The sequence below is a fragment of the Chelonia mydas genome, chromosome 11, assembly GCF_015237465.2.
Source record: "Chelonia mydas isolate rCheMyd1 chromosome 11, rCheMyd1.pri.v2, whole genome shotgun sequence".
Lineage (NCBI taxonomy): Eukaryota > Metazoa > Chordata > Testudines > Cheloniidae > Chelonia > Chelonia mydas.
Window position 1 is genome coordinate 35,952,241 of NC_051251.2, and position 12,844 is coordinate 35,965,084.

Below are 12,844 nucleotides of genomic sequence, written 5' to 3' on the forward strand. Positions count from 1 at the left end.
ATTAAAATAATGTTTAGCTTTTTAATTTATCTGGTCCAGGGAATTTTTTTTTTACTTATCTTGGCAGGATATCACCCTATATTCAAAGAAATGATACATTTCCATCCCACTCCCTCCTGTTACTTAGACATAAATAAAAGTGAAGAGTGTAAAACTGGCATTAAGCTTAAATGTGCAGGATTCATACTGAAATCCACATTTTTTACAGTAATGCAAAAGAATTCATGTCTTCTCTCCTTGTCTCTATTTTTGGCTAGTTTGCCTTATCCAGTAAGAGTAATTATTAGGGATCCTTCGTATAGCCCCTTTCATCTGAGGATCTTAAATTACTTTATACATTTTAATTAGCTAAGCATAAGACCACAACAGTGAGGTAAGTAACAGTGGGTGATGGTATTTGCCATGTTACAGTTGGCAGAACTAGGGTACAGAGAAGTTAGTAACTTGCTAAAGGTCAGACAACTAGTCATTAAAGACAGGAACAGAATCGGCTCCCAAGCCCACTCAATAAGCTTCCTCCCTTTTATACTCAGAAGTAATATTTTGAACTGTAACCACTGCTAAAGTGTTAATGAAATCTGTGTAGCAAAAATAAATATTGTGCTGGGATTCACAGAAAAGGCTTGGCCCATACTTCATGGTTCAAACCTTGTTTGCAAGAATACTTAGCACAGCTCTCAACCTCCATTCCTAATCCCATTCTCTCTCAGAACTTGATGTTATAGAATGACAGTGTAATTCTCTTTTGATACATACCTACAAGGAAGAGTCAGAAATTATTAAAACAGATATACTTGTTCTCTCCAAACTTTACTGAGTGGCATGAACCAAAGATTCAATGCCTTGACCCCACGATCTTAGTTTCTTTTTGTCAAAATCAGAGCACAATACCAAATTATGCATAAAAAGGATTTGTCCCCACCTTTACCCATTTAACATAAAGATTACTGTCATATGGTTATGACAGACATTGTGCCAGGTCCTCAGCTAGTGTATACTGACATAGCTCCATTTAATTTGATTTGTACCTGCTTAGGATCTACTGTAGTTCATTAAGTTAATGATCTGGGTTCAAGTTAATTTGTGAGTCCTTTGCTGCATGAATATGCCCTTTTTACATTCACAGTGAGATCTGACTCTCACATTTTAGTTTTTCTGGTATGCTATGAAGTGCACACACTGAACATGTGTTAATATTGCCTTAACACTGCATGTGATAAAATGCTCACATGATTTTACAAACATGTTGGTTTAGTCTGCCAGACACAAGTTATATCCTTGCTTAACTAGAACCTGGAATTCTTCTGAAAACTCTATTATGAACATAAAGCTGGTTAAGAACAGTGGCTAGAACTGCTCCCTGCACTGTTTCCAAAACTGTCTGCATGTGCAGCCTCTTTTCCATGCAATCTTCAGTCTTGCACTAGACAGATCTCTAACTGCTGGAAGGTCAGACAGCTTAAGGGAAGGATCTTAATTCTGATTCTTTATTAGAGTTTATAACAACTTCTGCATTCAAATAGTATGTACATGTTTTACCCTTTAGATGGGTAATGGTACAGACAAAATGTACAAATATAAAAAAGATTGATTTGATAGAACAATCCATTCATACAAGGTTCAAAATTAATTCAGTACTTGAAACTTCTGTACAAACCACAGAGATTACTTAGGAACAGTTTCTTCAAACTGTTCTGTGTTGAGATCAAAAGGGTTCTGTGTGGCCACAGAAATCCCTCTGCACGTAGCAGTTTGCAGAATCAGAGCTAGCATAATCTTAATGCCACAAGTTACTAATAAATTATAATATTTCTAACCTTGGGAGCTCAAAACTTATGAGACAGACCAGAAAAAATGTGAAATTGGTTTTTAAATCATAGGATTAATAATTAAAAAAATCACATTTCACTTCTGTAAAAAGAAATGATACCTTAGAGTCGAACAAATTTATTAGAGCATAAGCTTTCGTGAGCTACAGCTTACTTTGTCGGATGCATACAGTGGAAAATATAGTGGGGACATTTTATATACACAGAAAACATGAAACAATGGGTGTTACCATACAGACTGTAACAAGAGTGATCAGGCAAGGTGAGCTATTACCAGTGCGGGGGGAGGGAACCTTTTGTAGTGATAATCAAGGTGGGCCCGTTGCCAACTGTGTCCACATATCTATTCAGGGGACACCATCATAGGGCCTAATCACATCAGCCACACTATCAGAGGCTCGTTCACCTGCGCATCTACCAATGTGATATATGCCAACATGTGCTAGCAATGCCCCTCTGCCATGTACATTGGCCAAACTGGACAGTCTCTACGTAAAAGAATAAATGGACACAAATCATACGTCAAGAATTATAACATTCAAAAACCAGTCGAAGAACACTTCAATCTCTTTGGTCACTCGATTACAGAACTAAATGTGGCAATTCTTCAACAAAAAAACTTCAAAAGCAGACTCCAATGAGAGACTGTTGAATTGGAATTAATTTGCAAACTGGATACTTTTAATTTAGGCTTAAATAAAGACTGGGAGTGGATGTGTCATTACACAAAGTGAAACTATTTCCCCTTGTTTATTTCCCCTCCTACTGTTCTTGTAAAGTGCTGGAAATGGCCCACCTTGATTGTCACTACAAAAGGTGTCGTTTCCCCCCCCATACCCCTCCCCGCTGGTAATAGCTCACCTTTCCTGATCAGTCTTGTTACAGTCTGTATGATAACACCCATTGTTTCATGGTCTCTGTGTATATAAAATCTCCCCACTATATTTTTCCACTGTATGCATCCGAGGAAGTGAGCTGTAGCTCATGAAAGCTTATGCTCAAATAAAATTTTTAGTCTCTAAGGTGCCACAAGTACTCCTTTTCTTTTTACGGATACAGACTAACACGGCTGCTACTCTCAAACATTTCACTTCTGGTTTCCCTTTGGATTTTTTAATTTATAAAAAAGAACACACATTCATGTTTTGGTTGAAAATTCAGAGTGAAATGCACACAAATGAGGGGGCCTCTTCCTTATTTCCTGACTGATTGGGATGGCCTTTTCCTCCCCTCATTCATTTCCCCTAGACTCGCTCTCTTTCTGGGCATCCTCCTCGATCTTTCTTTCCATTATAGGAGCAGCTCATAGGAGAGTAGGTGGGCAGTTGGTCCTGCAAGATCCTTCTTTCTTGGAAAAAACTGTTGGGATAATTTTCCCAACAGGGTTGGAAGTCCGTTGTGCTAGACACTATACAAACCAGAAGAAGTCATGGGGAGAGAGTGGTCTCTGATTGGGGGAGGTTGGAATTGTGTCCCAAACAAACATATCCAAGATGCCAGCAGCTGTTAGCGTGGACCCTAGTAGCCTGGAGAAATACCTCAAAATATTAATAATTTCCCACTTTTCCAAATATATATTATATTTGTAAGCTTTCAATAAACAAAGTAAAGCATTCAGTATATATTATGTATGTTTTTAAAAGTATGTGTCTTGCTCACAATTCCCACCTGAACTCACTATTTCGCTTGCAGAATGTAGGATTGCATTTGTCTGTCTAATGTGGACCTAAAATATATTTAATACAGTAACTCCTCACTTAATGTCATCCCGGTTAACGTTGTTTCATTGTTACATTGCTGATTTATTAAAGGACATACTTGTTTAAAGTTGCTCAGTGTTCAGTTATAACGTTGTTTGGTTGTCACCTGCTAGTACAGTACTTTGTCCACTACTTGTGAGATTCTCTGGAAGAGCAGCCTGTTGGAGCTAGTGGGTGGGGGCTTGGAACCAAGGTGGGCCAGCAGCCCCCCATCAGCTCCCCAGCACCTCCTGCCTCCTGGCGGGCCCTGCAGATCAGCGCCTCCCTCCTTGCGCCTCCCGCCCGCTGCAATCAGCTGTTTCGCGGCATTCAGGGGGCTGCGGAGGAGCATGGACGCAGCACGCTCGGGGGTGGGGATGGGGGTGGAGCAGGGGCAGGAAGAGGCGGAGCGGGTCTGGGGCAAAGCCAGGGGTTGAGCACCCCCAACACTTCGGAAAGTTGGCACCTGTGCAGCTGTGTATGTGCCGTCGGAGGAGGGAGTGGTGTGCTCCAGCGGGATAGCGTGGGTTCATCATCGCGATCAGTTTCTGCAGGGAAGTGTTTGCAGCCGCTGTCATGCGTCTATTGTGTCTCCTCCCTCCTGCCTCCGTCAGTGCTGCCTTGTAGAGTGTGAGGCTACATTAACAACAATGTGTTAACCCTGGAGGGCTCAGCTGAGTGCTAGTTCATCATTTAGCAGCAAGGCATTCCCTGGAAAAAAATTTCCCTGGAACCTAACCCCCCCATTTACATTAATTCTTATGGGGAAATTGCATTTGCTTAACATCATTTCACTTAAAGTCACATTTTTCAAGAGCATAACTACAATGTTAAGTAAGGAGTTACTGTACTATAGAGTGGCAGGAACTGTTCTGTGTAAGTGCCTGAGGGGAGTTGTATGCACAATGCATGTGTCTTTCTGTTACTTCACGTGTTCACTGAAGGTCTGGCCTGTCTTATTTTAAGTCAATGGCAAATCTCCTGTTGGGTTCAGTGGAACAGGATCAAGTCTCATCAATAGAGGGGAGAAGAGGAACTTCCTGACAAACACACACCATCACAGAGATCCTCCCCTTAGCCTGGGCGGAGGTCCTTTAGTAGTGGGTGGGCAGAAACCCGCTCACCTCCTGGATCCCAACAGGAGCGCTCTCTTCTATTCTTCTGGTCTGAATCTGTCACACTGACTTCCAGCACTCTCTTCTATTCTTCTGGTCTGAATCTGTCACACTACACAAACAAAAAAAATTAGTAAAAAAAAAAATTAGGAAAAAAGGTCTTAATGGTTAAAATAAATAAATAACTGTAAAATACTGCATACTGAACTGAAGTTTCCATTTCTGTTGCCCCACGAACATAGAATTAGGCATGGTTCCTACTGAGAGGAATTATAATCTAATACAAACAAGACAAAACACAGGACAGCAGTTCAAGAAAGAAAGGTTACAGAGAGATCATTGGAGAGGAACTCTTTATAAGAAGGATTCATAGCAGAAATGAGTTTTGACGGGATGATTTGAAAGAGATGGATGGCATTTGGTGAACAAGATGTGTTCAGTAGGCCAGGCTAAGAGGGGGCCATCAGTACATTATTAACTGAAAACTTCCTTTATAGTTCCTCCTTTTAGGTCCTGCAATGTCCATCCCTGCTGTGTAGCTCTGAATGATTCCCCAGCATGCATTATACTCTGATATCTGAGCTGTCATGGAAACTAGCTGGAGCATGGAGCTGGCTTATGAAGTGGATACAGGGATGTGTCAGGCAGCCTGTTTTAAATGTATTTGGCTTTTTTCAAAGTCTCTCTTTAAACAAAACAACATCTTATCTCTAAAACAAAACTAACATGATCCCTTGTAGACACACACCATGCTCCATTGGGATTCTCGACATTTCATGAGGGCGCAAGAGTCATATCTGGCTGGCTCTGAAGGGGATGGACATGGTTGTACCTTTTATTTCCTTCATGCCTGATTTATGTAATTTTTAGACATGATCTGTTCAGGTGATTGCATAGTGACTGGAGAAGGCATAAACCTCCACATTTTTTCTCCTGGTCACATTACAGTCAGAATTTGTTAATTCGTTAAAATAATTAATTTTATTATCTGATGCTGCAGCAGGTAATAGCTTCTTTGTCACCTACTCCATGTCACTCAGTACAATAGTACACCTGCCACGTAGCTAACGTGCACTATTCAGGCAGTCTAACCACCTGTGTTTAGGGAGCATGTGAGAGAAAACAAAGTGTGTTTACAGAAGAGAATCTGTTCATTGTCTGAGTATGCTAGCTCTCCAAGCTCATACAGCTTCCCCTGCAGTTTGCTGGATTAGGGTGCACAGTTCTCCCTTTACATTTGTCTCTCAGAAATCAGACTGGTGGGAAGAGCAGTTTCATTTTGATTTATGGTACCTGAATTGATCTGAAGTAAGAAATAGCACTTCCTTTTTTGATAAGTAAACATAATTGAAATTTTTTTGTGTTCAGGAATCACAGTATAAACAACAACAAAATAAACTGTATGGTTGTGCATAACTTATTTTTAATGTTTAATTCAATTAATATCTTTACATAGCTTTTTTTGGGGCCTATCGTCAGTCTCCACTCTGTCACTAAGCAAGTTAACAATTCCAGTAGTCTCTGCAGTGTTCTTCATGGAGACAAGAGGCAGGGTATAGTTATAATGAATGTATTGAAAGATTCTTTGTGGAGACCATGTGTATCTCTCTATCTTTCATGGTTGTCTGAACACAGCCTGGAGAGCTGACTCTTGCTCTGTGACCAGATAACCGGTACAAAAGGGGCTACAGACCCTTTGGGGGAGTAATCCCTGGTGCAAGAGATCTTTGCAAGAGTCACAGAGGCAACTCCGCTGGGTCCATGATCCCCTGCAAGAGGTCCTGGTACTAGGTACATGTCAAGGCAGTGTCAAGAGCAGGACTAACAGTGGCCAGGGCTTTCCCAGAGACCACATGGAGTGCCCTCCATGGGAATAAGATCCAAATAAAAGAAAAGGTGGGGCAGTCTGAATGACCCTGCCTTGGGTGACAGCATTGCTAGCTGGAGGCACATCATCACCCCATTGCTGTCACAGACATTCCCCCGGAAAAGTAAGTACAGCCTAAACTGTATTTTTTTTCCTGATAGCACCCCTTCCATGATAGAGGATTCCTCTAAGGGGAGTGCCTGGTGCAGTCATTATCAGAGGGAGTCCTGGTAGCACTGCTGCATTAGAGCTAGGGTTGCCAGGGGTCCAGTGTTTGACCGGAACGCCCGTTCAAAAAGGGACCCTGGCGGCTCTCGTCAGCGCTGCTGACCGGGCCGTTAAAATTCCAGTCGGCGACGCAGCAGGTCTAAGGCAGGCTCCCTGCCTTCCCTGGCTCCGCATAGCTCCTGGTAAGCAGTGACATGTTCCTGCATGCGCGGCCAGAGAGGCTCCATGAGCTGCCCCCATCCCAAGTGCCAGCTCCACAGCTCCCATTGGCTGGGAACCACGGCCAGTGGGAGCTATGCAGGTGGCTCCTGCAGGCCAGGGCAGCATGCAGATCCTCCCTGGCCACCCCTGCGCCTAGGGGCTGCAAGGACATGCTGGCTGCTTCTGGAAGCCACCTGAGGTAAGTGCTGCCCCCTCCTGTATCCCAATCTCCTGCCCCAGCCCGGAGCCCCCTCCCGCACCCAAACCCTTCATCCCTGGCCACACCTAAGAGCCCAAACCCCCTCCTGTGCCCCAAACCCCTGCCCCAGGTTGGAACCCCCTCCACGCACCCCAAACTCCTCCTCTCCTGCCCTACCCCAGAGCCCTCACCCCCCTGCACCACAACCCCCTCATCCCTGGCCCCCCACCCCAGAGGCCGCACTCCACCTGGAGCCCTCATCCCCCCTACACCACACCCCTGCCCCATCCCTGAGCCCCCTCCCACACCACAAACTCCTGCTCCAGCCTGGTGAAAATGAGCGAGGGTGGGGGAGAGTGAGCGACAGAGGGAGGGGGTGGAGTGAGCAAGGCGGGCCTCAGAAGGGGTGGGGCAGGGGCGAGGCCTTGGGGCAGAGGGTGTGGCAAGGGTGTTTGGTTTTCTACAATCAGAAAGTTGGCAACCCTAACGAGCTTATGCTACCATTGAGTGACAAGGGATGCCAGGATGCCAAAGCCAATGCAGGTTCTGTATTCAGATAGCTCTAACCTCCTGTATGTATTTGGTAGCCCCACAATGCCTACTGTGGGGGCCCAGACTCCACTTCCCCAATGGAATGATCAAGAACCAAGAGGGGGCCTTCATGGAGACTTTCTCCTTCCTAGCCCCGTCTCCAGAGCCATCCTTAGGCATACGCAGCTATGTAGGGCACCCAAAAATTTGGGGCACCACCAGGACAGCAGGTAAGAGCGGGTCAGCATTCTGCATGAAGGAGAGAAGGTACGGGGGTCTCTGCGTGGAACTGTGACTCTCCACTGCCGGGCAGCTTGGTATCCTTTGCTGCCTGCACCCCCCTCCCCCCAGGCTGCAAGCCTGGGCTGCCACAGCGTCTGCTGTGTACAAAGCTCGGTATGTGTCAGCAATGGACGGGGGGTTCTTCTGGAGGTCCGCGGGCACCGGTTTAATAATACTGCATAGGCCCCATAAATCCTAAGGACTGCCCTGCCCATCTCATATATTTTTACTATAGGAGGGAGAGTTTTTAGCATCTTAATTGTAATTTAACCTTTTGAGAAATCCCAGCGTTGAGCATAAAGGGGTGAAACATTTTTTTGGAACCTGACAAGAAGGGTTGACTGATGTTATGTATTTTGTGTGGTGTTAAAGACAGCTTGCTGCTATTGTCTCTTTGCAGAACCAAATTATTCTTGTTAAACTATTTAACTGTTTATGTTTCTTATTTATTTTTGCTCTAACCTCCTGTTAGTTTTTGTTTTTTTAATTTTCCATTTTGTGTAATGGTCCCCAGGAAATGTGACAATAACTTTCCTTTGTCTTGCTTTATTATTGTTCTTCTCCATCTGGTAAACCTTTTTATTTTTCTGTTTTCCTACTGCTGCAGCAGCAAAAATGTCTGCCTTTTGTTTATTTCTCTCTACACTAGCATCATGACCTCATCAATTGTATTAGCAGGGGAAAAAATAGGCATAGCTGTAGCTAAACCAGTTGTTCGTTAGCAACCTGTCTAGTCTGCCTTCCTTTGTACTTATTAATGTATACAGCTATAGTGTTTCCTGCTTAAGAGCTCTTGAAGGGTCCTCGGCCATGAGCCATCTGCTCAGCCACTGTCTTTAGGTGTGTTGGTGTGACGATATCAAAATGGTGGCTTTTAAAAAAAAATTGCTGACAATGGAATTCTGAGTTTAAAGAAAATGTTTAGAATCTGGATGCGATTCATCACCAGTTTAATCTTTTAGTCATGAGCAAATTTGGGTCATATCCCAGAAAATCTTATCTTTCAAACTTTAATCAGTTTGATAGTAAAATTTCTGTATGTGGAAGCTTTTTATTAAACTAGATAGCCAGGTTATTTTATTTGCGTCTTTAAACATTATTCTGATTGAGATTTCATTATAACTCACAGAGACTGCCCCTTGGTTGTATTACTTCAGGTGTGTGTTTGTCACAAGATGGGCCCATTTCTGATGCCAGTGAAGTCAATAGGAGCTTCACCATTAGCTTCATTGACTTGAGTGGCGGGAGGATCAGATCCATGGTTCTCAGTGTTCATAGGTGCCAGTCTCGTTTCTACAGAAGTCCATCACAAAACTTCCATTGAGTTCATTAAGACCAGGATCGGGCCCTTACTAAGCAACAAACTGATAATTATGTATTCTAAAGAGGGAGTTGTTGAAAAGGATAACAAGTGGGTATTTTTCATTTGTAGATTGTTAATGAATAAACAGCATTCCTGTTTACTCAAAGTGCAATAAATAATTCTAGCGTTAATTAACTACTTTTATAGAAAACCTTTACCTCTGCACTATAGATGTCATGATTAATTATTTATGAGTTACTAGTTTTCAGGGAAATAGAGAGGAATTCTATCATCACTTGCACTATGTTAAAATTTTAAATTATATAGAGTAAGAATGTCTCATGCACTCTTTTCGAAGTAGAAATTAGGCTGTCTCAAAATGTTCTGAAATTAATCATCAGTAATAATAATGTTAAGAATAGTCATTAACCATGTATTTTTTTTTATGCGTATGCTTTCCTTATTTTTTAAAATGTAATTATCAGCCCCATGTAAAATGCCTTAGGTAAATGGCCAAGAAAGTTAACAAATACAAATAAATTTATTTTATTTCTTTGTGTAATTATATTTATAACTAAAATACAGTAACTGGATATCATCATAAAAAGTAAAATCTCCATGGTGGAGTACAATTTATCATTTAGATTTTCTGAAAACTTTACTTAAATCCTTACTCACCTGAGTAGTGCTATTTGAAATCATTCAGACTAGTTGCATGAGTAAGGGTTGCCGGATCAGGCCCTTGACTGGTGACATAAATTTGAATTATGATGTCTCTTTTGGGGGAAAATAATCATTCAGTAGCTCTGGTCTCCCTAAAGGAAGAAATATTGGCAGCCTAAGTATTTAATAAAGTGTTTTGACAAAATAACAATTAACAGGAATATTATCTCTTTTTAGAACATTAATAGAAATGTATGTTATATGAGGCATAACGTAGTGCAAGATTAGCACCACAAAAATTATAATTCACTTTTAAAAATGCCTCTCAATTCCACCTTTTCTGTAATGGAAAAAAAGGTTGTGAGGGGATTTCCATAATTTTTGCTGCCTTAATGAGTTAAAGCAGCTTTATAATTTGTTATTCCTTCCTCATGGTAGACACCTCATCTGATAAAAATATCCATAGATAGTGAAATCAGTGGCATGCCTGGCTTTCTCAGACAAAACTCCCATGTGATCATATAGGCAGCCTCAGTGAGGCTGAAGCTGCTCAGCAAGCAGTAGGTAATGAGTCTTTGTGCAGAGTGAAGCTCTTGTCGCTGAACAATAAAGCATATGGTACCAGCAATAAAACACAGTGCTGGGAAATTTAAGAAGATTCTGTTGGAAGTAGGAAGACAGTGAATATGTCACACGTTATAAAATGATGATCAATCTATTTTGGTTCCTAATTAATAAAAAGAGTGCATGGATTGGAAAAACAACAATTTGAACAGGTCAGTTATTTTATAGATTATTAAAATGCTTCTGTGTTTTGAATTTAATCAGTGCTTTGGCTACTTTTCCTTTTTTTTTTTAATACATTTTTTTTTGCATTTGGAAAGGTGTGGCTTGAGTGATTCACATCATTTTGATACCTAGCTAAATAAATTGGTTAAGTACTGTAATCTGATTTGTTGTACAAATATTTTTACTATAACTCCACATCAGACTTCATTTATTCATGGAAAAACGGAATAGTCAGTAAAAATAAAATGAATGCTAAAATGGATCTGTTGCCAGTATAGAAATATAAAATATTAAATAGCAACATCCATTATTCTGATATGTCTTCAAGCTCAATATTTTCTTGATAGGAAATGTGTTGCATCACTGTTGTTTATTTTATTTTAAAATTGATTAATTTTGGAACATAAATAACAATGAACTTAGATTTTTCAGTGTTTTTTCTGGAGTATCTTAAAAATGGTGCTTTTAGAAATAGAAGTGTATATATACACACGTGAATGATTCATTATGAAACTGCATTCAACAAATTCTGATGGGGTTAACGAGATGGATTATATTTTACTTTGTATTTTTCAAACAGGTATTAATTTCAGTTAGTTATTCATGTAGTTGATATACTTTTTATTTTCAAAAACGGACCCAATGATCCTAATGGCCTATGATCACCTTAATACACAGTATAGATATAGTTTCTCTGCCACATTAGTGGTCTAGAGATTAGCCTTATTGAAACTTCTTTGTTTTTAAATGATTTTACAGTAGTGTTTTTCTCATTGCTCCAGCACTTTAAAAGGCACAAGATGCATATACTGGCAAATCTGAAAGAATTTGAATTGATAATTTTTAGAGAGCATTTCAGCAATAGGGAAGTTGAATGTTTGAATAGGGAGGATGCTATCTGTAGGAAGAGAAGGAAAAGAAGCAGAAAATAAAACATTGAATTTCTTCCTAGAGCCAGATCAGCATTTTACGTTCTTTGATATAATTTTAGTGATTTAAACTGAAATATGTATTTCTAAAAATAACATCTCAAATGGTTTAAAAATTTTAAATACTTTATATCCAGGCATCCACAGTTTTGGCACAGTATTTGATTGTGATTTATACTTGGGAGGATTAGCAGTCATTTTATTGCTGATTATTAGTTATAGTAATGATCCGTAAATGTAAATCATTCTGTATATTGCGTCCTTACATTAATACAGTTTTACTATTGTATCTGTAGCTGATACTAATTCATATTGAGGCATCTGAATCAAGGTGAGTAGGCAGTAAACGCCTGAATTTCAAAATACAATATTGAAATAGATCCTTTTTAAAATAAAACATCTGGTGAGCTATATTTAAAAAAGCAGAGGGCAGTTGCTGAGAATTGCATATCAGCCTTCTACATGTATTTAAATGAAGCATTTGACTCTTCTGGTCACCTTGGAAACTAGCTGCTGCAGACTGATTTTGTTTTTTGGTGGGTGCTTAATATACTTGAATTAAAATATCTGCCTCCTGATAATCACGATAGGAGACATGCTTTTGACTTATCACTATGTAGTGGCAATAGCCTTTTCTCTCCAGCATCCCCTCCCCACCCCCACCCCCACCCCACCCCCAGCTCTCCAGTGATTCAGGTATTCCGGCTGAACTGCAGCTCTACAATTTCTTACCCAGCATTCCCTTTTTGTTGCTGGCAGGCCTTCACCAGCCTTATGTAAATGAGACAAGCACAGTAGCTTTAACGGCAGAGGGGGGAGAAATGAGTTCAAAGGTCACCGGGCTGGTGGAAGGCTGTAACAGTTGACTGAAAAAAAATGTACTGGATACTGCAGCGGTCTGTAGCTGCTATAAAATGAAGCAGACTTTTTGTTTTCTGTGTTAAGAAGTTCTTACAGCTTTCCTGCAACAATTGTAGTACACTGTCTACAGGTATGGGTTGAAAGATTACATGTTCTGCATCATTTGCTTTGATTCATACATGAAGTTTTTTAAAAATTTTAATTGGTTTGCATTTGTTGCTTTGGTTTTGGAGTTGTAATTCTTCTGCTGTGCTGCTTTCAGGTGAAATACTCATACTTTGTTGTCTTAAATATATGCTGTTTTTCTC

At 40.7% G+C, this 12,844-nt stretch overlaps 1 protein-coding gene across 3 annotated transcripts in view; it reads left to right on the forward strand.

The window, feature by feature from the left end:
* Positions 1 to 12,844, forward strand: part of CSRNP3 (cysteine and serine rich nuclear protein 3) — a 142,905-nt gene that overhangs the window by 76,513 nt on the left and 53,548 nt on the right. The window contains exon 1 of one of the 3 annotated variants that reach the window (XM_007056627.3): positions 10,488 to 10,733. The exons of 1 other annotated variant lie outside the window; for it this stretch is intronic. The gene's annotated coding sequence lies outside the window, so the exon portion shown is untranslated. Of the gene's footprint in view, positions 1 to 10,487; positions 10,734 to 12,530; positions 12,667 to 12,844 lie in introns of those variants that run through there. One more of the 3 variants, XM_043525383.1, reaches the window with a different exon arrangement.